This window comes from Canis aureus, chromosome 8, assembly GCF_053574225.1.
Source record: "Canis aureus isolate CA01 chromosome 8, VMU_Caureus_v.1.0, whole genome shotgun sequence".
NCBI lineage: Eukaryota > Metazoa > Chordata > Mammalia > Carnivora > Canidae > Canis > Canis aureus.
The window spans coordinates 28,288,130-28,311,653 of NC_135618.1; the positions used below are offsets into that span (position 1 = coordinate 28,288,130).

Here is a 23,524-nt window from a genome sequence, read left to right on the forward strand (position 1 = left end):
GAGCATTATTGTTCCCACCAGAACTCATCTCATCACCTTTGCAGAGAAGTCAAGTCAGCTGTTTGCATCACTGCCAAGAAAGGGCCCTCTAATTAATAGACAGCTGTCCGTAAACCTTTTTCATTTTCCAGAAGGATGCCTGTCCATGACCTGTGACCTCACTGAGCCTTAGCCCTCGCCTCATCAAAGTAGCCCAGGCCACTTATAAAATTCCTTTAGCAAGCGTTGAATTCTTTACTCCAGCAGTTCAATAATGATGTGAGGAAAAATAGTGATTCTTTCTCCCCTAGAAAGCAGAGAGGTCCCCACCTCGTCTTCCTGATGTTGTTTAAGCACTTTTAAAGGGAAGTAACAGAAATGAGATTGAAGACAGGTTAAGAAAAGAGTCTTCTACCTTGACAGTAGGTGCCAGATCTTTGGGAAGAAGGGAAATTTTTACCTGACTCCTAGTCTCTGAAGTGAGTGTGATTTGTATTAGACACTACACTGCCAACTTTTTTTCTGGCTGACTGGTGAAGCATAGAAGGCACCTACCAGGGCTTTCCCCGCTCAAGTAGATATCCTTCATATTGTCTATAAATCTGAACATGAAATTAACTTACTCATTTGCCTAATATTCCAGTGGGAAGGAAGCAAAAAGTTGATTTGGGGAGGTACATAAGCACGTGCAGGGTGTTAGTGAACTTTCATTTCCCTCATAATGTTTCGTAGTCTAATTGTCTTAGAAATAGGTTCAGATCTTTGGTAGTATTGGTTCTCAGCTATCAGAACATTTTTTGAATTTCTGAGACTGGTAAGTTTGCCATCTCTCTCTGATACCGTGATAGTCAAACCAAGACTAATTGACAGGTTGAAAAAAAGTCTGGACAGTCTCACATCTTATAACCATACCAACATCTTTCCCACTCCGGGTGAATGGTATTGGGAAATTACAAAGGGACTGTGAGAATTTCTGGGGAAGGTAATAGTTAGGTCAATCACCTTATGCAACTAAAGAGTTTTAGTTTCCTTGCACACAAATGAAGAGTTTCTACCGGTAAACTCTGAGGTCCTTTTTAGCTCTCAAGCACAATATTCTTTGAAAATTTACACATGTGCAATAGATAAAATTTTGTCACTTATTTTAGAGAAGCTTTTTGTGTTAAGCCAAACAAAGACCTAGGGATTTTCTATCTTTTGGTTACTCAACTTTAACAGAACAGGAGACCAAAAAATCAAACGTTTAAATTAATGCCAACATCAGGGAGCAGTTTCTGCAAAGATTTCATAATAGCCACTCTTCCCTGCAGAGGAAAGGGGCATTTACAATGTCTTTTGAAATGTCTTTTATTTTAGCCATAATGGTGATGAAAATTTCACTTCTGGAAAAAAAATGTATGCAGTGGCTTTTCAAGCTTTGTTGCAATTGAGGAATATGGTTTCTCTCAAAAGATTGCTCTGTAAGACTCACTTGAGAAAAGTACAATGAATTGAATGGAATCAAATGCCTGGGTTTTTAGTGAAGGACAATGCTATCTGGAGATAGTATGTTAATTGTTTTTGGTTCTTTCGTCATTTGGCAGGGACTCTTGGGGGTTTTGTGAAGAAAAGAAAGAGTTGATTCAGCGATTGAAAAAGCAATGGTTCAGTACTGAAGACGAATGAGCAGAAGACGCTGACTTTGTGGGGGCAAAAGGTGGAGGTGAATCACTCCTACGTTGAGTTGCGTTGTGAAGAATTTCAACTTTCTTAAATGAAAGTTTCAGTCTGCGAAAAGGAGGTTTAAAATCAGTTTGCAATTAAGAATGTTATTACTGGGACGCTTGGGTTGCTCAGTGGTTGAGCATCTACCTTCCGCTAGGGTCTTGATCCCGGGGTCCTGGGATCGAGTCCCGCATCAGGCTCATCACAGGGCTTCTCCCTCTGCCTGGGTCTCTATGTCTTTCTCTGTGTCTCTCATGAATAAATAAAATCTTAAAAAAAAAAAAAAAAAAGAATGTCATTACTTTCTTTAGTACAACTTGCATGCAATTAAAATTTATTCAATTACCAGGATGTTGAATACTATCAGGCTGAAAACCCAAAAGAAGTAGTATTAAATACAGAACTTAGAAAAACGAACCCCTGGATGGGATGAGCACTGGGTGCTATACTACATGTTGGCAAATTGAATTTAAATTTAAAAAAAGAAATAAAAATGAATATTATTTGCTGGAATTCACATTTATTACTTAGAAATTTAGGAATAGTCACATGAAACCCACTTAAAAAGCAGCAGACTCAAGGAGTGGCTTTTTATGGGAGCTTTTGTCAGTGCTTTGCCAAGGTTTATGGACATTTTCTACATTGCCATGAAAATCACATTATTTTCCCAGGCAAAAAACTGAACCAACAAGTTCATTTTCCCTTGTGACAATCTCATAAAGGCCTGCTTCTCCTTGTTGGTTTGAGTTCCTCTTATTTAAGTGGTCTAGCTATCTTAGAGTCAACGCTTAATGATACACACTTGGATTTCCCATGGCAGTGTCCTGGCCACATTTCTCAAACTCTCTTCATCATGGGAATTTCATAAGGACTCTTAAAATACAAAGTTGTGGACTCTAGCCCAGGCCCACTGAACTAAAATCTCTGAGGTGGGACTCGAAAAATCCAATTTAAAAAAAATGTATTTAAATTCAATTTAGTTAATATATACTGTATTATTAGTTTCAGAGTTAGAATTTAGTGATTCATTAATTGCATACAACACCCAGTGCTCATTACATCAAGTGCCCTCCTTAATGTCCATCATCCAATTACCCCATCCCTCCACCCACCTCTCCTCCGGCCACCCTCAGTTTGTTTCCTATAGTTAGGAATCTCTCATTGAAAAAATTTAAAATTTCAATAAATATCCGTGGTGATTCTTAGGTCTGCATTTGGGAAACATTTTCCCAATAAAACTATTTAGCTATTCAGTAGATTTTCATCCTCAGAAAGCATTGACTGAGCCTTGAATTTTGGAAGGGTTTCTGTTGTCTGAAACCATCTCTTCTCACCTTTTCTGGAAACTTCTATTATTCAAATACTTTTCCTGTCTTCAGCCTCCTATCTTTACTAGCTCTTATAAGAGTCTACTCTCTTCTACCTTAAAAAAACAAAAAACAAAAAACAAACAAACAAACAAAACCCAAAAAACTAACAAAAATTTTTTCTTAATTCCTGCACTTCCTGGTAGTTACAGCCTTATTTCATCTTTCCTTTCACAGCAGAATTCTAGAAGGGATAATCATAGAGCTTATGGCTTCTCAGTCCCTGTGCAACAAACTCCTATCTAGCTTCTGAATAGGCCCCTATCAAAGTCAGTACTAGTCTCTTAACTGATATAAATGGGCATAATTTTGAAAAATAAAACCAGCATGTTTTCATTTCTGATGATCTCTAATTCCTAATTGTCTCAAGGCTTCCTCACTCATTCATTCATTATCTGTGAAGGCAGAGAGAACCTAGGTGAGAAAGAAAGAATCATGGTTCAGTTTCAAATTTCAAGCCAGGTGTATCTGAAGCCAAAGGAAGACCATGGTTTTAGAAGGAAGATTAAGTAGAGAAAGTAAAGCCCTTCCCTGGATTCCAAAAATTCCCCTAACACAGCAAGAGGTTATAGTGTGGAGAAGACAGAGGATGTAAGGTAAGTCCCAGACATATAGTTGTGGAGAAAGCTGTCATAGAATTGAGAGGAGAAGCCAAGAAAGATAAAGGAATGGTGAGATATTAGACACGAATGTCCTTGCCATTCTCTGCTTTGGGATCAGATATTATAGGAGGGTCACTACTGCAGAATCACTCAAATAAGTTGGGGGAACCAGGAAAGCATAAGGGCTATGAGCTCCCTTTCCTAGAGGTTGAAGCTTCTCAGAGAAGACTTGGGTTCAGCAATCTCTCATGAGGTATGTGAGCAGAGGACTAGCATTGGAAGAGAGGGCTGAGGAGATCAGTGAACCAGAAGTGGCCTAGAACTGGAATGGGGGAAACATAAGGTGTGGGGTCATTAGGACCAGACACAACAGCAGATCTACAGGTCTCAGTAGTTAATAACATGATGCCTAAAAAAGACAGACAGGACAAGCTACACCAACTACACTGAGCAGGACAAGGGCATCCAGCAGACCTCTGGCCAGAAAGAACCAGCCAACAGCCAACAGCTTGGGCACCACAAGACTCCTACTGTCTTCATATGACTTCTGAGAAGAGAACAAAGAGCAGTATATAAGACTGAGTAAATATGAAACTATTTAAATGAAATGGGAATGCTTTCAATTATTAAACATTTTTTTTCTGATATCAGCAGAAATGGTGACTCAAGGGCAAAAGTAAATCAATATTAGATAATAAAGTTAACTTTTTTTGTACATAGGAATTATAGTATGAAAATCTCAGCTTTTTTATAGTACTAAGTGCAAAGAACAATTCAATCTCTTTTCAGCATTGATAGTTAACCATTTTTTAAATTCTTAAGCCTCTCTCCCTTTTGGATTCCATTACAGCACATTATATTGCTTTTCCTCCTATTTCTCTGGCTCTCCCTTTGCATTTTTTCCTGCACAATCTTCTCTCTCATGGCCTTTGCATGTTGTTGTACTAGGGATTCCATAGTGACTTCCTTCTCATTTTAGATACTTTCCCCCAGTGACCTCAACCTTTTTGTGGTTTATATGGTCATGATTTCAAGTATACATTCCAAGACAATCGGTTTCCTGAGGTCCATTGGGCATCTTCAGTGATATCTCAGGAGCACCTTCATTTATAGTTCTTTATATTTCTGTCTTCCTATTCTATTATTGGGAGAGGGGTATTGAAATTTCCAACTATGATTTTGGATTTGTCTATTTATTTTCTCAGTTCTACCCATTTTGCTTCATATACTTTTAAGCTCTCTCATTAGGTGTAAAATTGTTTAGAATTAGTATGTCCTTTTGGTGACTTGATCTTTTAATTATTATGTATAAGCTCTCTCCCCTTGTAATAGTTTTTTGCTCTGAAATCTAATTGTCTCTATGAACCTAGCTATTCCATGTGTGTTTTAACTAGTATTAATTAGCATGTTATACTTTTTCTATCAATTTTTTTTATCCATTTACTGTCAACCTATTTGTGTATTTATATTTAGAGTCCATTTATTGCATATGGTTGGCTCTGCTTTTATTGCCAGCATGGCAATCTCCTTCTAATTGGAATGTTGAGACTCTTTGTATTATTGTTAGTGATATGTGTAGTGATATGCTTTTAAATCCAACATTCTATCTTTTGTTTTTGATGTGTCTTGTCTGTTTTTTTAAGTTTAATTTTATTGTAGTAAGAACTCTTAACATCAAATCTGCCTTCTTAACAGACTGTAAAGTACGCAATACAATATTGTTAACTATAGGCACAGTGTTGTATAGCAGATCTCTAGAACTTATTTATTTTTCATTATTCACATTTTATACCCATGGGTTATCAACTCAGCATTTTTCCCTTGCTCCTGCCCCCGAGAATAACTGTTCTGTTCTCTGCTTCTATGAGTCTATTTTAGATATCTCATATAAATGGAGCCATGTAGTATGTTTTCCTGTGATTGGCTTATTTCACTTAGTATAATGTTGTCAAGGCTCATCCATGTCATCACCTATTGAAGGATTTCCTTCATTTTTAATATGAGTAATATTGCAGTGTATACCACATTTTCCGTACCCATACAGCTGGATATTTTTGAAGATGTATGCATAGTCTTAATCAAAAACAGGAAGGTTAATGATTAGCAGATTGGAAATTTTGGGAGGCCTCTGAAAGAAAAATCTATGAGAAAGATCTATAATTTAGGGTGCTTATAATTATGCTGTAGAAGGTGAAAGGAAACACCAAGGCCAATAAGGATAAAAGTGTAAAACCAAAAATCTATATGGATTATAATAAAATATTAGGACATTACAAGAGTGGGAAAATCCTCAGAGTTGCCATAGATAAAACATAGGTTATCTATAAAAGGGAAGAAAAATCAGATGGACAGTAGACTGACCTCATACTTCTCATTAGCAATGCTAATACTATGAATAAAATAAAGCAATACCTTACAATAATAGTAACTAACACTTATTGAGCACTGTTTTAGGCATTTTCTTCATTTAATTAGCAGAACACTGTTATATAAGTACTATTATTCTCATTTTACAGATAAGTTGAGTAACTTGCTCAAGATCACATAGCTAGCAAATGACAAGGTGTGGAGTGGATGAAAGTGCACAGTGCTGAGTTAGAGTCCTGAATATATGTTCTTGCTGATAATAGCTAGTATCTCATCAGTTCTAATAATCTGTATATGTAATTCTGCTGTATTTAAGGTGCTATAGGGAATTAAAGCTTGAATCAGACACTAATCTGGACTCAGAAAATTAAAAACTTGAGTTAGGTTCTCCAAAGTCTGTAGTCAGGATGTGGTACACAAAAAATATTTCTAAAAAGCTTAAATAGTTCATGACTTATTTTCACCTTCTACTTTGGGGAGGCATAGTGGCTTTTCACTTATGAGAGGGATATGATGTTTTATTAAAATGAATATGATAATCATACATTGAATATGAAGATGTAATCTTCATACAAGACATGCAGATGGTATGTGAAGAACTAGCTTGGAAAAACTGAATTTGGGGATGATTTTCCTTAGTACTATATATGGAACACTAATATATAAAACACACACTTCTCTGTTGGACCACTAGATTTTGATCAATATTTATTGATCAAATAAATAGATATTCTATTTATTTATTTATTTTTATTTACTTTTATTATTACTTACTATTATGGTGATGCCTTCCAACCATTCTTTGCTGAGTGGATCCTGAGACAGGAAAGTTTATAACTTGCACAGAGTAAGAGCTAAGATGGATAGAGTAATATCAAGGCATTATTTGTATTAGGTTGAACTATATGAATTTGTCAGTCAAAAACTGTCCAATATGAGCAATTTATATGGTTTAACTTGTACATTGCTATTAGGTTTATTTCAGTATTTCAAGTAATATATTACCTGAATATATTTCAGTATATTTTAGGTAATATACCGCAAAATTCTATGGTTTAACAATAATGGTTTTGTTATGTCTTCTGATTCTTGGACTGATTGGGTAAGTTTCACGGATTTGGATTTTTCTGCTTGAGACACCTCTGCTAGCAGGTCAGTCTTCTAAGGGCTCAGCTAGATGTGAATATTCAAACTAATTCACCACATGGCTGGTGGTTAGTGCCGCTGTCAGCTGGAAGCTCAGCTGTAACTATCAAACACAGAACTTTGGGTCTTCCCTTTGTAGTATGGGTTTCCCACAACATGACCTGGACTTGGAAGCCCCAGACTATTATTTCCACTGCATTCTATTTGTCAAAACCAATTCACAGGGCGAGCCCAGCCAGCCCAGCTACTGAGATTGGAGATGAGATCCATTTTGTGATGTGTGTGGGAATATGTATCTATAGAGTGAAGCGGAAATATTGCGGACCATCTTTTTGGAGACTAGTTATTGCAAGAAAACCACATTTCTATGAGGAAAATGAGTGAGATGAGTCTGGGAAATTTTATTCTAACAAGGACACGCAATGTGACAGTGAATAGTATAACTGTGGATACTATTAATTCCTTAGTGTGTGCCCAGAGAAATTATGATGCTCAAAAGGATTCTGTGACACAATAATCTCCAAAAACTTTGACCCATCACCTAAGATGAGTGATAATATGTATATTCACATAGTCATAATTCAAATTAATTTAATGCATAGGTAGAGATGAGAACTGAGAGGAAGAGAACACTAGCTCTGGCCAGGAGAAACTGAAGGATTCAGGCATGGCCCCATGGTGCTATTTGAGCCGTGCCATGAATCATTGCACAAGATGTAGACAAGTTGCTATGAGGAGAAGCAGATGTTCAAGGAGAAAGAATGAGCATAGGTATGGAGAAAGCAAAAGCCTGAGACTTCCATGTAGAGAAGAGTAAATTGGTCCATTTTGCAGAAGTATGGAGGAGGGGAAAAGAGCACAGTGAGCACTAAGGTTGGGGAAGTGAGGTGTAATAAATCATGAAAGGCCTTGAATGCTAAACTTGGGAGTTTGAGCTTTGTTCAAGGATAGGAGCCGATGAAAGGGACTAACGGGATCAGGAAGCTGGCACCTCACGTTTGTCTGGTATTTTCTCTCTATGCCTTTATCTCCTGACTATTCCCGGAGACTATCTTCCCAACTTCCTGCCTGTAGTAGTAATTTCCTTTCTGATTTAGTTCCAGGCCTGCCGCATTAGTGAGAAATAGAAGAGCCCCCTTTCTTATGCCACGCATGCATGCAACGCAGTATTATTTAGCTATTAAAATAAAATTTTCAAAAAAGATCATTTAGCTAGTAAAATGACATTTTCTTTTTTTTAACTGTATAATTTCTGTTTTTATTTTTTTTCTTTTTTTTTCTTTTTTCTTTATTTATTTTAATTTATTTTTTATTGGTGTTCAATTTACTAACATACAGAATAACCCCCAGTGCCCGTCACCCATTCACTCCCACCCCCCGCCCTCCTCCCCTTCTACCACCCCTAGTTCGATTCCCAGAGTTAGCAGACTTTACGTTCTGTCTCCCTTTCTGCTATTTTTAAAAATATTTATCAGCATGAGGATAAAAGATCATGTTCCATTACAAAATAATAAAATGACCGATTAATAAAATCAGAATAAAAATTGTATATAAAATTCAGATGCATCATAAAAACCTGAACGTTATGTGTTCCTATGCACGTATGCATATAGAGAGGAAAGGAAATGAAAGTTCTAGCATGGATAGTGGCATGATGGCTGTTCTTATTTTCTTGTTTGTACCATTCTCCATTTTCCAAATTAGAAGGTATCACAGTAATCGTCAGAGTAGTTATTGTCTAGTGTGTTAACCATAGCAATTAAGTCTCCAAACAGCAACCAAGTAAAAATAGCCTTCTACCTGAACTTGAGACTTGGAATTCCTAAAGACCTATAAATATTCAGGCCTTTGAAATCCAGACATGGGGTGAGGCAGCTGCTTTGGCCTTCTGAGCATGTGAATATTTGTTCTGAAGAGAATAAAAGGAGAGGAAAGTACTTGAGCAGCCTTTCACCACTAAGCGCCTCTGGAATTTCTAAATAAGGCCCTGAGACCTTGGGTGAAGGGAGAATGACATGAAGAGCCTGTACACCATCACTCCACACTATCATGGGGCTGGAGTCAGGAAGAACCGGGCCTTGACTGTGTGGTAAAATGCCACACTGAAGTGAAATATTGAGGTTTAAACCTCCAGGTATGGGGACGATTTGCTCTGCAACCCGGCACTGGGGCCTCCTGAAAATGTTGCCTCTCTGTCTCAAGAATCATTGGTTCATGCTCTTCCCAGTCTTGCCCAGTTTACTACTGTGGACATCTGATAGTTTGCATAAGCAGAAAAAGAAGGACTTACAGAAATCCGGAGAAAAGAGGAAAACTGTCACGTCATTATTTTAAATTACTGTGTTTGAGCAATTAGGTCATTAATTCAGTTGATTTGCTTAGAAGTTTCCAGCCAAATAGCTCTGGAATTTTATCTATATATCTGACATAAGAAAATTATCCTTTGTCTCTTCTGGGTTCACCCTTGCTACCACAGTCTGCTTTTTGGCCCTTCTTTCTAGCATGCAAAGGAGCATAAACTCCCCCAGGATTTATCTGAATAAATGTAGTTCTAATTTTTCAGGCTTTCCAAACAAGGTAGAGAAACTTTAGGAGTCTTAAAAAAAAAAAAAAAAAAAAAAAAAAAAAAGCGCTTTTATAGCTTTACTGGGAAGAGAAAAAAAGAAGCATGAATAATAGTAACAGAAAATCTGAAGGACTAGGTTTTTGTTTTTTGTTTTGGTTTGTTTTTTTTTCACTGTTTCCTTTTAAAGAACTATATCCTCAGGATCTAAGGATTATGGTAGCATAAACCAACTTGTTTCTTCTTAGTCAATAAATGAAGTTGAGGCCAACATTACTGAAATGCATTAGGGAATAAGGACCCTGGTCAATGATCCCACTACATTGCTCCAGGGCACATCTGCTTTTTCAGGCTGAACAAAGCAGGAGAACAAATCTGGTTGATGTCTATGGGACATTTTTTAATGGGAGCTTATAAAAAGAACTGATGGATAATATTTGTTGGGAATTTGCTACATGCCTGTCCTGAATTAAGTATTTTCCATGAATTATTTTATTTAATACAACAGTCCAGCTAAGTACTGTTATCTGACCAACAGGTAAACCAAACTAGAAAATTTAAGTAATTTTCCCAAGGTCAGTAATAGATGAAGCTATGGTTGACTGCAGTTTGATTCTAGAACCTGCGCTGTTACTCTCTGTGCTGTGCTACCTTTAATTCATGGACATAAAATAGACTTCCAGAGGCTTAGACATCTTTGAAGGACACATGGCAAGCAATCCAAAAAGAGAAATTTATCTTAGGTCCTTGGTTTTTCTGTTATGGGAAGGAAGAAGGGCTGATAATATTGTCCAGATAAATTTTTACTGCGTGTTAGTCTGAAGAGCATAAGAATCCTGGATTACTTATGCTAAATATCCAACTTTGTTCACTGGACAGTTACTTTCTTTCTGTTGAATTTAAAAGAAACATATGGGTTACTATGTTTAAACGGCCATCTGCCATCATAAGCAAATTCTTGAGGAAATTGCTTTGGACCTAAAGTACAGCACATGTTTGATCTTTATGTCTATTTGTACTTTTTGAATTTGGAAACTTTTAAATAAGGAGGTAAAAAGGTAGCAGGAAAGAAAATGAAAAAGCAAAAATAATGTTTTTTAAAAAAGCAAAATGAGAGCTTCATGGTGTTCTATACTAGTAAGAGTAAGAGAGAAAGAATTAAAGCTGCCCAAAGAGACCCAGCCTGATACCAAATTGGTGATATGGCACCAAATAGACAAAAAATGCAGTAAGGTACAGATAGTAAAAATATTTAGTTAAAACTGTGTTTAGCTGAGACATCATTTTGGAGAAGATGCTTGACTCAAATTTTTTGTGTGGTAGGCTAAAGAATGGCACCTCCACTCCCAAAAAATGTCCATGTCTTAATCCCTGGGACCTGTGACTATGTTACCTTACGTGGTAAAAGGCATTTTTCTGATAAAATTAGGGATCTTGAGATAGGGAGATTACTTTGGATTACTGAAGTGGATCCAATGCAGTCATAAGGATCCTTATAAGAGGGAGACGGGAGGGCCATGGAGGGAAGAGCCACAAGTTGAGGAATGCAGGTGGCTTGTAGAAGCTGTAAAAGGTAAGAACATGACTTCCCCCCGCCCCTGGAGCTCCTGGAAGCAAGCAGATGCCTTGATTTTAGGCCTGTAAAACCTGTTTTCTACTCCTCACCTCCAGATCTACAAAATAACAAATGTCTGTAGTTTTCAGCCATGTAGTTTATAATAATTTGGTACAGTACCAGTAGGAAATTACTGTATATGACTCAAAGAATTCTTAGGAAATGGAAAATGGGAAAAAGATTACAAACTCCTTAGTCATCTGCATCACCTCTCCTGTCTAGTCCACCACCAAAGCTCACTCACCCTTGCTCACTTTCTGAGCACTACTCCTTACCATCTAGCCCTGCTGACCCCCATCCCTCATACTCAAAGGACTGCAGATAATGTTTTCTTGATTCTTGCCCGTACTGCCTCTAGGGTAATTGGAGTGTGCTCCACACCTATCAGCAGACTAACATTTATAAAGTTCTTTTTCCCAACTTGGTTGGATCCATGTTATCTATAGATAAAAGGCCCCAGCTCTTCACAGTGGCATCTCAAGACCTTCTATCCCTCCCTCTTTCCCATTATGACACCACTAACTCTGCCTCCATGCCTGCTCACACTCTGACCTCTGCCTGCAATGCTTTCCTCTTTCTTGGTCATCCCAACATCCTAATGGGTAAGGAGAAAGTGTGGTAACATAGAAAATAGTGCTCTGGTAGAAGGATCCTTGTTTGGTAGAAAAATTGAAATCTTTTTTTCATATAAATTGTGAATTAACACATGCCTGATAATGGGAATAAGGGAAAGAAATGTAACATTAACGAAAGAGTGAAATGCAATAGAATTCCAGGTTAAAAGGGGAAAAATTAAAAAAAATGAATGAAAAATTGCTCTGTAAAATAAATAAACATAAATAAGAGGGAAGGGTTAAAGTTATATCTTTCATCACTCTAACCGTTCCAGACTGCTTAAGCCAAATGAACTATATGTAGCAATATACCATTTATAGAAAACAAATTTAAAACAGAGATGTAAAGAGGTAGAAAACAAAGAGGTAAGTGGGTAGGGATGTGAAGGGCAGTTTACAGAAGAGCAAAGCAAGATGACAAACATTTTTGAAAAGATGCTCCGACTCTGGTAGTCAGAGAAATACTAATTAAATAACAGTGAGATAGCAAACATTTCTACTGGATGGTAATGGTTGAAAATCGCTATAAAGGTATTGTTGGAAAGGATGTTGGAGCAACACAAACACTCTTCCTTTGCTGATCAAAATATTATACAACTCTTCAGATGGAGAACTAGAAATATCTATTAAAATTTTAAAAACATGTATTCTTCAATTAAACAATTCCATTCTTGGGAATCTATTCCACAGAAATAAAAGTCTCTGGATACATAGTCATGTGAATAAAGATCTTTTATTGCAGCAGTGTTCATAGCAACAAAACACTGAAAATAAACTGAATGACCATCAACTGGGGATGAAAAATTATAAAACATCAAGAGGGGATATGATATAATAATTAAAAAGAAGAAATTAGAAATTCAAAGAGAATATGATAAAAATACAATTACAGTGGAAGACATGAATATACCACTCTCAGAACTGGTCATCTGTAATAGACAAAAAATGAACAAAATCATAGAGGAATTAAATAATTTTGTTGAAATAGATACAAATACAGAAACTCATAAGTACAGAGGATATGTTTAGTAGAATATTTAACTTCATTCTGGGGCTATCACAAAAATAAAAGCATCGGTCCATGAGGGCATATGTGTTTGGATATTTGTTGCAACTGTATTCATGGTGGAAAAAGCAATATATATACATGCCTGTGCACATTCTCATTCATCCATTCAGAAAGTGTGTCTTTACTGAAGTTCTGCTACATACTCTTTTCTGCACTAGACACTACGAAGTTTAATAAAGGGCCTCCACCATCAGAGAACTCTGGTTGTAGCTGAAGCGCCAAGGCGTATAGACATATAAGTTACACAAGAGCACCAAACAGAATATTTCAGACAGAGGATCCCATAAGCAAAGGCAGTGGCGGGGAGCTGTGCAAAAAAGGCAGGGTGTGCTCTGGGGATGGGGAATGTTAGCAAAGATAAATAGAGCAAAGAATCATATCCCAATTACTAAAAAAAGACAGAAAGAACGAAATCACTAATTGCCACTAATTCTTGACTAATTCTAGTGAATGGAGGCAGATTGTCAAACAGTATTGAATGGGGAGCTTGACATGGACGTTGGTAAGATCCTAAAGCTTTAAAAATAAAAATGGACCAATAATAATTAGAATTTGAAAGGGGAAAGAAAGCTATGCCAAACTAAATTAGTTTTCATTTTTCATGATGCTTCTAAATAAGGATGCAATAGATATGAGGAAATCAGAATTTTGGCAAGGGTTTGACAGTTTTTTGTTTTTGTTTTTGTTTTTTTAAATTTGGGGGCAGATGTGGAACAGTTAGAGAAAACTGATTGAATGACTATAGAAAACATGTACTGGGTGAATGGTTCAGTTACCTACAGAAAGTTTCATATCTGGGGGAATCTGATCTGTGATGGACACACTGGGGTATCTTAATCAGTATGTGTGAAAAGGAATTTGCTACTAGATTGAAAAGTAAATTGATATGGATTTGAGGTTTCCCCTCGAATAATCTCTCTCATTCGTGGGCACTCAGACAGGAGAGGAATGAACATTAAAATTAGCAGGAGAGCAGTGTGCATAATCCTTGAACCCTTGAACCTCAAGAACATGTCTGGATGTACCCCCAACAATCTGCTGTATATCTGTACATTGGGGCAGAGAGACTAGTTAAAGCTGCTGCCCTCAGGGTAAGAGGCATAACACTCTGATCCCACTCATGACTCAGATCTGAGATCAGGGTGATTGAAGCAGGAAGTAGCTAGTACATTGATTCACAATCTGCATCATGGAAAAGGCTAGGTAAAAGCTGATCGTAAATAATATAAAACATGGTTCTAGTCCAAATTGGTCAGAACATAATTAGGACATTGTTTTAAAATTTTGTCCATCATCCTTTATTTTAAAAAGGCAGTAACTAAATGCAGCTAATTAAAAGGAAATCAATCAGGCTGGAGACAGTGACTAAAGGAACTGAGATGTTTAGATTAGAAAAATTTAGGGATATGAAATCTGCTATCAATGATTTGAAATCCTATTATAAAGAGTGGCAAAATAATAGAAAGAATATAGGGCTTTTTAACTCAGATAGGGGTCATACTCTTAAAGATTTTAGAATTCCTTTTAAACCTCCTAGATTCTAGGAAATCTAAGGTAAGATTTTATAATAAATTAGGAGGGCTAGGTTCGGAACACCCTGGGCCCACCCCTCTGATATCAAAGCCAAAGAATAGAGTAGAGCCTAAATTGCTGGGGTCAGTGCCAGCAGGGTTTCCTGTAGTGGTAATTCTAATGAGGGCATCCAGAGGACAAGCCAAAGGGTTAGTTAACAAACAGGAAGACTGGGCAAATATGATGATGATGAGAAGACAAAACTGGAAAAAAAAAAAGTGGCAAGTGGCAACTAGAGAAGCCAAAAAATCAGGATGTCATAATCACAAGGACTGAAGAAGAAGGAAAGTAAAATAATGGAGGTGGTGGTTGGGTGGAGTGATAGAGTGACAGAGCAAGAGTCAGGTTAGGACTATGATGACCTCAGGTCAAATCTTGTGATCACCATGACAAGGATGACTTGTGTTTGGCACAGAGTAAACACTCAACAAACATGAGATGTTATCATATGACACTTTGTCCTGATCAGTTGAGTTGGAATCAGATATTCAAAATGATGGAGACAGGCTAAATTAGGACCTGACCATGGAAGGTCACCCTAAGGAATATGCATGTTATTCTACAGGCAAAAAGAAACACAAAGTTATTTGAACTGGCAAGTGCTTTAGGACTATTTCTTGCTCAACATTACAAAGAGTAGAAGGGTTTTATAAGAAAGGAGGCAGAGACATTAGTTAAGCCTTTTCCAAAACAAATAAAAAAAGGAGTAATGATGGCCTTAACTACAAAGTGGTGGTTTGGAAATAGGGTATATAAGAAACAGCTTAAGATGGAAATCTAAAAGCACACTGCCTCATTGAATCACAGAGCTGGCTGTGTATGGGGTCAACATGATCAATAAAAAGATATATAATGACATAGTTACCCTTATTTTGGATATGACAAAGCAGATTGAGAATAATCAACCCCAGAATACTACTCACTCCAGCTGATCTTGAGCCAAGGGAGACTCTTTAACGACTGAAATCTCGAGCACCTGAAACACAAGCTTTGGTTCTTTCCATGGCTTCTTTCTTCATTCAAATGTATTAAAAGAGAAAGTTAGGGGATCCCTGGGTGGCTCAGCGGTTTGGCGCCTGCCTTTGGCCCAGGGCGCGATCCTGGAGACCCGGGATCGAATCCCACGTTGGGCTCCCGGTGCATGGAGCCTGCTTCTCCCTCTGCCTGTGTCTCTGCCTCTCTCTCTCTATCATAAATAAATAAATTAAAAAATAAATAAAAGAGAAAGTTAAATTAAAAATTCTGCTTGAATCTGAGCCAATCAAGTTCCAACCACAATAGAGGTAAGGGAAAAAAAAAAGAAGTTCCTACAGAAGCTAAAGAAAGAGCGATTTTTTCAAGAGTGATCCAGTTTCAGGTGCTACAGAGTGGTAATATAAAGGACTGAAAAATGGCCAATTATTTAAAATCAAGGCACAGGGCCTATGAATTAATCTGTTAATGTTAAAATCATGGGAAATAAGGTGAACATTTTAACCCACGGTGGTAAATAAAGTCCTAAAATCATTATTGAGATTTAGACAGATGGAATCCAAGATTAGAATATAATAAAGGAAGTAAAGGAAGGATATTTTTAAGCACTGTAAAAGACACTCCCTTAACAGGGAAGGAAAGTTGGTCAAGAAGATACACATCTGAGTAGATATCCATGGACCTAACAGCAGAAGGATTTTGGAGAGTATTTGGATGAGTATAAAGTGAATAATAAGTAAGTAAATGCAGTGTGAGACTCATTCATTCATTTCCTCTTGTATTAAACATATTGTGTGTGATGTTAAGAAATAAAAGAGTCTTTTTTCTTAAGTCACTCAAAGCATACCAGAGACTCTAGAGAAAGTGTCCCAGAGATGGTGAGATATAGGTTGGGTCTTAAAAGATGGCTGAATGTTACCAAATGAAAGAGGCTAGGAGGAGCCCTTCAAGAAGGAGTTGAAGTTAAAAGAAATGGATGGAAAGGTTAGGGCTAAATCATTGGAACCACCAGCTCAGGACTCTTTTCCCCACCTTTCATCTCTGCTTCTCTTTATGGGCCAAATGTCTGCTCTCAGATAAGATTCTCCATAAAATACGAAGCCTGGTTGATGGAAGCTCTGGACTCAGTGGCTTATTGTCTTCTGATTCGAGAGGAGAGGCACTCTCTTCCTTTTTTTTTTTTTTTTTTAAGATTTTATTTATTTATTCATGAGAGACACAGAGAGAGGCAGAGACACAGGCAGTGAGAGAAGCAGGCTCCATGCAGGGAGCCCGACGTGGGACTCGATCCCGGGTCTCCAAGATCACACCCTGTGCCCAAGGCAGATGTCCAACCTCTGAGCCACCAAGTAATCCCCCACTGTCTTCCTTTACCGTTAGTTTGAAAATTCCTAGGAAGGAACCTAATCAATCCAGATTCAGCCCTCCCTTACTACTCTCCTAAAACAGAGAGGCAGAATCTTTTCATTCAATACACAACTCCCGGGAGAAATGTCTCTGGTCTCTGAAGGAATCGTGAGCAGGGATCTCCATTTATGTCTATTTCAATGGCACATTCAGGGTATTATAAGTGAATCAGTAAGATGAATCTTAGAAAAGATTGAAAGCAGATATTCTAGTTAAAAAGTTATTTTGGTATAAAATTCAGAAGTTAGTACAGTGTCCTATCAGGGCCAGAAGGATGGATATAAGAAACGTTAGAAAGAAGATTTGATAGAAGATAGTGATAGATTCAATGTGAAAAATGAGAGAAAAGTTAAAATAAAGGAAAATTCAAGGTTCTCAGATTTGGGCTTGACAAAGGAAAGATTGGGACAAGTCATTAAAATAGGAATTAAACAGGATTTAATTACAGGGATTATGTAAATAAAGATATCCAATACCCAATTGAATATATAGAGCAGAATTAGGAAAGAAACCAGAGCTCAAAATATAAGCTGCAAGTCATTTGCACAAAATGGTATTTGAAGTCAGGGAGATATATGGGCTTACCCATCTCTTCCTGCCCTGATCACTCTATTTCACCCATTCTTACTCATCTTAAAGTACGTCAGGCTTGTTTCCACCTTGGATCTTTGCACTTCTTCCCACTACCTGGAATACCCTTCCTTTGGATCATGTTGTGGTTTGTTTTCTCACTTCCTTCTGAACTCTGCTTAAATTGGACCCCCTCCAAGAGGCCTTTCCAATGCTCTCTATACACAGGGGGTCTTCACAAAACCATGTACTATGACTCTTACCTTTTATCCTGTTTTATCTTTTCTTCACAGCACTTACTACTCCCTGAAATTACAGTGTGTATTTACTTACGTGTTCCGCCACTAGATCGTCCACTCCTTGAGGACAGGAGTGCAGTCTTGTGTTACAGCTGTATCTCCAGGCCCTAAAACAAGTGCTCAATAAAGATTTGTTGATTATGTGACTATATTAAATATAGTTCTTTCATTTTTGGTTTAAATATCTAGTGAACAATTAAGATGAGAAAATAAAAGAACTTTCAATTCTCTTCACTTTTGCCAAATGGGGTTTTGTTACATTTTACATTTTCAACTGCTAAACAGTACTGGGAAACATCTGGAAGAAGCAACCCATTTAGGCTGAGGAATGACTATGTGAATAACTTTTTGTTACTGTAGAGAATGCTAATGTCAAGTAGAACTTCCATGAACTTCTTATTTGGCTTTTTGCCCTTCAAATGAAAGGATATAGGGATTTTTTGCTTCCTCAGTTCACACTGGACTTCCTGTTTTCAGAAATGCTGAATTCATCCAGAAGTCTGCTCACTGAGCATTAGTAGATTAACTGCCTAAGCAGGGGATTTATTACAAGACTTCTAGATTTTATCAAATAGGGCTATCTAGTTCACTCCATGTGAAAATTTCCCAAAGCAACCTGTAATCAATTTATCTAAATCTAAATAATTATATGGCTCTTTCCAGAAAGATATATTTTACTTCATTGACATAGTTTTATATTTAATTTAAACATTTCCTAAGATGTGAGTTACTTTTTGTCAGTATTAATGAACATTATAAGGTAAGCACTAGAGTTTTTTGTTTTTTTTTTTTGTTTGTTTGTTTTTTGTAGTAGGAGTGTTATATCGTTCTAAATATAAGTGCCTAATCCACTATAAATTTGGGGGAAATGATACTCTTTTCTAAGTAAACTATAAAGTAATATGGGTGGATATTTCAATGGATCAGCAGCTTTTGAAGCTTATGTGAGTGTGTCTTGAAAACTATCTGGCTTGAGTCAGAAAGCCTTTGGGTCAGATCCTACTTCCACCTTTTTTTCTGTCATTGATATGTTGTCTATAGTTACCATGTTAACTGTTCATGATTTTTAGATACAAAGTGTTATTTTTTTTTAATTTTTTTTTTTAATTTTTATTTATTTATGATAGTCACAGAGAGACAGAGAGAGAGAGGCAGAGACATAGGCAGAGGGAGAAGCAGGCTCCATGCACCGGGAGCCTGATGTGGGATTCGATCCCGGGTCTCCAGGATCGCGCCCTGGGCCAAAGGCAGGCGCCAAACCGCTGCGCCACCCAGGGATCCCAAGTGTTATTTTTTTAAATAAGAGTCATTATGGAAAATATTGGGAAAAATAACAAAGGATGAAGAATGTATTAAATTGTCAACCCCCAAATAACTAAAATTAGCCACTATTTATTCAATCATCAATCCATATAGCATCATATTGATGTTAAAATAATTTTACAACCTGAGTTTTCATTAGACATTATATCATATGTCTTTTCCTCTGCTGGTAAAAACAAGTTCTATACACATAAAAAAAAGGGTTTTTTGAGTGTAGTTGACACACGATGTTACATTGGTTTCAGGTGTATGACTTAGTGATTTGACAAGTTTATACATGATGCTATATTTACCCCAAGTAGAGCTCCTATCTGTCACCATACAACACTATTACAATATCACTGATCATTGACTATATTTCCTGTGCGTATCTTTTATTCTTGTGATTTATTCATTCCATAACTGGAAGCCTGTATCTCCCACTCCTCTTCACCCATTTTGTGTAAACATTTTTAAAGGTTATATAATATTCTGTGGCATATGTGTACCATAATATACTTGTACTGTCCCCTAATGTTTGACACTTAGGTTGTTTCTAAATTATAAATACTTTAATTAACATCAGAAGAAATATTTATGCATAAAATTTTTCATCAAAAGTTCCTACTTATTTAAAAGAGATTAATAGGGATCCCTGGGTGGCGCAGTGATTGAGCGCCTGCCTTTGGCCCAGGGCGCGATCCTGGAGACCCGGGATCGAATCCCACGTCGGGCTCCCGATGCATGGTGCCTGCTTCTCCCTCTGCCTGTGTCTCTACCTCTCTCTCTCTCTGTGACTATCATAAATTTAAAAAAAATAAAAAAAAAAATAAAAGAGATGAATAAATTAGAAGTACTAGGAGAAAATGTCTTGATACTTATTGCCAAACTGTTTTTCAGATAAGCTCTACTAAATTGTAATTTTATAAAGATTAGATGAGTGAACTCATCTCATCACATTGTCATCAGGACTATCATTCAATATACTTTTTTGGTAAATGTTATGGACAGCAATAATGTCTTATTGCAACTATATTTTGATTTATATATTTACAGAGAGAAACACTCTTATTATTTATAAATGGTATTGTTTTTTTGCCCGTTTAGTTATGACAAACTTTTTTCTTATGGATTTTATAAGAGTTCTTTTTATTTATTTTTATTTTTATCTTTTTTAAAGTTTTTATTTATTTATTCATGAGAGACACACACAGAGAGAGAGGCAGAGACACAGGCAGAGGGAGAAGCAGGCTCCACACAGGGAGCCCAACATGGGACTCGATACCGGGTGTCCAGGATCAGGCCCTGGGCCAAATGTGGCACTAAATCGTGGAGCCACCCAGGCTGCCCAAGAATTCTTTTTATTAAGGATATTAACACTTTTACATTTTTTTTCTGCAAAGTATTTCCCAATAAATTTTAGGCTGTGTCAATATCACTCCCTTTAGTAAAATAGAACGCTATGTATTAGTCAGTATAGTTGTTATTCGAAAAATAAAGTTAGTCTTTATACTTCTCAAATGCAAAATTCTTCTTTTTGAAAGATTTTATTTATTTATTTGAGAGAGAGAGAGCACAAGTGAGGGAGGGGCTGGGAGGAGCAGAGGAGAGGGAGAAGCAGACTCTCCTCTGAGCAGGGAGCCAGAAGTGGGGCTCCCTTACTAAGACCATGGACCTAAGCCAGAGCAGATGCTTAACTGCCTGAGCAACCCATATGCAAAATTCTTAGTTAAGAATTTAACTACAGGGATCCCTGGGTGGCGCAGCGGTTTAGCGCCTGCCTTTGGCCCTTTAGCGCGATCCTGAAGAGCCGGGATCGAATCCCACGTCGGGCTCCCGGTGCATGGAGCCTGCTTCTCCCTCTGCCTATGTCTCTGCCTCTCTCTCTCTCTGTGACTATCACAAATAAATAAAAATTAAAAAAAAAAAAAAGAATTTAACTACAGAGGTCCCTTAGGGCTCAGTCAGTTAAGCATCTGACTCATGATTTTGGCTTAGGTCAAGATCTCAGGTTCAAGCTCCACACTGGGCTTGGAGCCTGCTTGGAATTCTCTCTCTTCCTCTGTCTCTCCTCTTGCTCTCATTCTCTCTCTCTCTGAAAAAAAAAAAAAGGAAGGAAGGAAGGAAAGAAAAGAATTTAACTGAGTTATTAGAAGCCAGATTAATTTTTAAATTGGTTAGCTAAGGGTATAGCCATTAACAGGGACATTGTTGTTCAATGAAACTCTTTCTTTTCCCACACAGATACAAAGATGCCCAATTTGAAAGAGTTTGAGGATGAGGGAGACTTAAGAATGAAAAGAAGCAATTTAACTCTATTCTGCAAAATAATGTGAAATACTAACTTCAAAGAGAAATACATACCTCACAATTTTTTTTTAAATACTGAACTTTTTTTAAAGATTTTATTTACTTATTCATGAGAGAGAGAGAGAGAGAGGCAGACGGGGGAAGAAGCAAGCCCCATGCAGGGAGCCCAATGCGGGACTCGATCCTGGGACTCCAGGATCATGCCCTGAGCCAAAGGCAGATGCTCAACCACTGAGCCACCCAGGTGTCCCTACCTCACAAATTTTGAGTCAGTTAAGGCTATATTTCTATTTTTCCCAAATAGATATTTAGTATACATTCATGAAAATAAATATATTGGGAGGGAAAATTTTGAAGGGGCTCAATTCAGGGTGTCTACCTGGCTTGTTGTGTAGGACTTTGTGTGTCAACTCCTATCACTGACTGTCCTGCTGGGGCCTCCTAGGAGAACTCAATTATAAAACAATCATAAGGATATCAGTTTATGTCCCCCCACCCCCGCAAAAAAAAAATCCCATTGGGAAGTTAGAAGGTATTTTCAAGAGATCTAAACTATGAAGCTAAGGGACACTGAGTCTTGCCCATGGATAGAGTCCCTCTGAAGGTTTCAACTCCTTGTGTGTGTTTTCCCTAAACCTGGGATGAGCTATATTTAGCACACAGCCATCGGCTTTCCTTTTAACTTAACCACTTTAGTAAAATCTATACCCCCCCTGGGGGTGCCTTGGAGGACAAAGAGATGCGGCAGCAAAGGGAAATACAGCTGACTTCATGATTCCAAGACTCCAGGTTAGTCCTTTTGTTGCTCCTATAAAAGCAAGTAGCATCCTGCTGAAGGTTATTTAAGGGCGTCAGAGAGTGATCTGTGGCAACGTGAATGTGACTCAAGGAGAAGCACAGGCATTAAGACATTTTGCTGTCTAGATATTTCTCTAGAAAAAGCTTTACTAATGAGTAGCTCTTCGGGGCACCTGGGTGGCTCAGTCGGTTGAGCATCTGCCTCAGCTCAGGTCATGATCCCAGAGTCCTGGGACGGAGCTTTGCATTGGGCCCTCTGCTCAGTGGGGAGTCTGCTTCTCCCCCTCCCTCTGCCTCTATGCTCTTCCTCACACACAAATAAATAAATAAAATCTTTTAAAAGATGAATATCTCCCTTTTCCCTACATACGCTGGTGAGAAGTCACTTTTAGTGATGGGAGAGCAGTGCGGGCTGGTGGAGATACTTGGGGCATGTGTGTTCATATACAGATAGAGAAAGCCTCTACATGTGCACAGGACTGTTAGCAAACTAACAGAAGTGGGTCATGGTGGCAAAGAGAAAGTCACTCTCACTTTTCCATAGATATCTCTGCATTGCTTGTGTGTGTGTGTATATATATATATATATGTATATATATATATATATGCACATATATACATTGTATATATGTATATATACAAATATGTTTTTCAACAATACGCATTTATTACTTTGTCAATTCAGAAGTATATAGTAAATTTAATAATGTATTCCCCCAGCTTCTTGTCGTCTTTTTAAACTTGTTTTTTATTTACAGAAGATTTTTATGCAGTATTTAAATTTTTCTTTGCAATGTCTTGCCTTGTATTTAAGCTTTCCCTATCCACTGATCAGATTGTTAGTGTATATCTACGTTTATGTGGGCTGCTTTCTGCCCGGTGCAAGGTAAAAAATGCAGTAAAATACCATCTGGGGTCTGTCAAGCAATGTATTCAAAAGCTCTTTAGGAAAGAGGATAAAATGAAAAAGATTTCAAGAAATGGACATTTGTGATTGTAACTAATGCGTGTTGGTGGTGCTCCCGTTGACCTTAGGGCCCCAGAGTACTGTGGGAGCCCGTGTTCCCGAAATGAAAGGTTTCAATTGTTTCAAAGGCACCTCAGAGAGTCCTTTGCCATACAGACGGAGACCCTCCTTGGCAGAAGTCTTCTCCTTTGCCCAAGCTACACTTAAGAAATTGGGATTAAGGTACCCAAGTCTAATTGCTTCTAAGCCCCCTGCCAACTCAACCTGTTTATTATCTAGTGCAGAAATCAAAGTAAAGGAG

General features: G+C 37.6%; 1 long non-coding RNA gene across 1 annotated transcript in view; it reads right to left on the bottom strand.

The window, feature by feature from the left end:
- Positions 1–23,524, bottom strand: part of LOC144318558 (uncharacterized) — a 37,016-nt gene that overhangs the window by 3,407 nt on the left and 10,085 nt on the right. Inside the window, exon 3 of the long non-coding RNA XR_013384559.1 lies at positions 1,831–1,952. This is a non-coding gene — a long non-coding RNA (uncharacterized LOC144318558). The remainder of the gene's footprint in view (positions 1–1,830; positions 1,953–23,524) is intronic.